Raw genomic sequence first — 2,882 nt, forward strand, 5'->3', positions numbered from 1 at the left:
AGATGCATTCGAGAGAGTTCACTTGAGATGGGAGGTTGAGGGAGCTGGGAAGTGACATGTGGGCAGAGGCCCAGTGGAGTAGAGTATGTGACTCTCCGCGGGGACACTATTACAGGCTGAAGGTCACAGGGCAGAGCCTGGGGCCCATGTCACGAGAAGGGTTCAGGGGCAGCTGGCTCGCGCTACAAGGAGAACCAGAGGTGACAGCAGAGCCGCAAGCAGATCACAACTGGGCTTAAAGTGCAGCTTGCACGTCAGATGTCAGATGGCTGCGATTGCCGGCCTGTGCAGCCCAGCCGGAAGGGCACTGACAGAGACCGGCCCTGGACGGGATGGTGGTGAGGGAACCTGGAAGGATGGTGGGGAGAGTGAATGGAAGAGGCTGGGGTCCGCGATGGGGGCGTGGCTTGATGAGGCAGGTGACAGTGCAGGGCAGGCGGAAGGATCCTACTTGGGACACTGGGTGGTGCCGACCAGCTCTGGTGATTGGCTGTCCGTAGGTTGTGAGAAAACAGGAGATGACTCTTTGTGGGTGGAGGGCAGACTGTGCCTCAGAAACAGCCAGAGCCCAGGCCAGGAGGCCGAACTCAGGCCAGAGACCCACCCCTGGGATTCTCAGCCTTCGAGCTTGCCAACACCACTGCTCCCCGGGTCCCTAAAGGCAGCTTGCCCTGGGGGCGCTCTGCCTTCCGGACTCCACCTTGGCCACGCCCTCCCGCAAGGCTGCCTCAGCTCCTGCCCTGCCCAGGCTGCGCCCCATCTCTCTGACAGCGTCCTCTAGCGTGCAGCCCACCTAAGCTCCCACTCCCGTCTCCCTCGGGCACTGTAGACCTTCCTTTCACTTCAAATGTCTGTCTCTCTGTGGGCCACTCCAACTTTCTCTTCCAAGCCCTGCCCCTTCCTATCAGTGGCCCTACACTTCCTTCCGCCTGTGAGTGCCCCAGTTCTTTAGGGAGCTTCCTCAAGTTCAAGAGTTTGCCAAACAGCCCGGAGGTCTTTCCTGTGTGCTCCCCTTCCTTGTGAAGGACTTGTTTACCCGTCCAGTCCACATTGCCTCCCCCTCTGCTTCCACTCAACAACCCCAGGCTCTGGTCAGTTTGGCTCCAGGGCATCTCTGGTCAAGAGTCTGTCTCCTTCTGGTCATTGACTGGACTCAGTTCCGATTCAGTGGTCCCTCTGCCCCTACTCTTTTCTTCTCCAGCCCCCTCCCCACTGCCACCAGGATAACCTGTACAAAACTGAAGCTGATCACCAGCGCCCTCCTTACAAAGCCTGGCTCTTCACCACCACTTACAGGTTGACAGCCTTGTTCCTTTCCAAGAAGTCCTAACCCCCCTTCCAACGTCCCTTTCTGACCCAAGATGACCATGGAATTCATTATCCAAGCCAGGACATTTCTGAGAGTGGAGGGCACTATTAGAAATCACACTGTGACAGCAGGAACACATTCATAAGTGTGGATACCTTTCTCCAGCCTCACTTATGGCCCTGTCCCCCACCGGTAGCCACATCACGATCCTCATGTGGTCACCAGGATCAGATCAGCCAAATCCCAGACCAACGCTTGTGTCTATGGACCATGTTGGTCCTTTCGTTAGAAATGGCTTTCCTCTTCCTCTGATTAATTTAACTCTGCTTTTCCTTCAGACTTGGCTCTATCCACACTTGCCTGAAGAAGTCTGGAAACCTATGAGAATACTCTCAAAGCCATCATGCTTCCATTGGCTCCTCACTGGTGAGAGCTCCAGCCCTGCAATCCTACAGCCCTGGACGAAGATGTAACCTTGAGTATTTCCTTCAGTGCAATTTCCAGATCTATAAAGTGAATGTATTAACAGTAGCTTTGCCATCCATGTTGTTGTGAGCAGCAAGTGCAACAATGCATGTAAAACACTCCGTTCCATGTCTGGTAGGTAGAACCTCTCGGCATTCACTCTGATGGTTTTTGCACAGCACTTTCTTTGTTTTATCATACTGCACTGTAGACAGTGGTTTCCTGCATTAAATAAAGCTTACATTGGTGGTTTCTGCCTCTTCTCTACTACTTTGGTTATAGTCCTGACTTTTTAGAAGATACCCAACAGACACCTGAATAGTGGACAACCTTGGAGGAATGGGACCGAGAAGGCAAGCTGCCCTGTTGACCAATCCCAAGGCTCTTGAGAAGCTAGAGAATCATTAGCAGCTCCTTTGCAAGGAGTCCCAGGGAGGCGCTAGCATGGTAGGAAAGTCTGGAGAGAAAGCGCCTCTCACAGACACACACCTGGGTAGAGAGCCCATTTGCATGATCCCTCTGGCTCTTCTTCCAGCTGTTACAGGCGGGTGTGAGCTCATTAGTAAGATACTTGTGTCACTTTCTTTAATAATTGAACATTTCCTCATCTTTTGGCACTTCTTGTATATGTGTTAAATCCTCTGAATGCCACACTTCGCTGCTTTTCAGCAGCCTCTTCTATTAAGTTTGTTCTCGGTAGAACTCATCAACATTTCCTACCAGCTTCTGCCCCCCCAAACCCATCACGTCCTAACAGGGTGCGAAGTGCTCAGTGGATTAGGCTCATTCAGAGGGCAGAGTCTTTCCTGTCTCGAATCTCCGCAGAGCATGAAAAACCCCTAGTCCACAAAAACGGAGAGAAAGAGCACACAGGGCTCTAAATAGCAGCAAAAGTTGTTTGCTATTTTGCTAACGTTGGAACAAAGAGACTTCTTTCATGGAGGATAAAAGACTAAAAATCAATGACAGAGTTGTGTCAAGATTCAAGTTTCATTTTCTTTCAGAGGAAAAAGAAAACTCCAACAGGAATTGGTTATTCCAATCCTTCTCTATTAGATTTCGTTCAAGGATATCACTTGCTTTGGCAGTCAAGTGGTAGAGGCTATTT

General features: G+C 51.4%; 1 long non-coding RNA gene across 1 annotated transcript; it reads left to right on the forward strand.

The window, feature by feature from the left end:
- On the forward strand, positions 1 to 2,024 carry LOC147825741 (uncharacterized). The gene is made up of 2 exons (XR_015440217.1): positions 1 to 338; positions 1,648 to 2,024. It is a non-coding gene; the product is annotated as an uncharacterized LOC147825741 (long non-coding RNA).
- Positions 2,025 to 2,882: the final 858 nt, after the last annotated feature.

This window comes from Heterocephalus glaber, unplaced genomic scaffold (genome assembly GCF_053883595.1).
Source record: "Heterocephalus glaber isolate CG9 unplaced genomic scaffold, H.glaber_assembly_v1.0 deba00001497, whole genome shotgun sequence".
Classification (NCBI taxonomy): Eukaryota; Metazoa; Chordata; class Mammalia; order Rodentia; family Bathyergidae; genus Heterocephalus; species Heterocephalus glaber.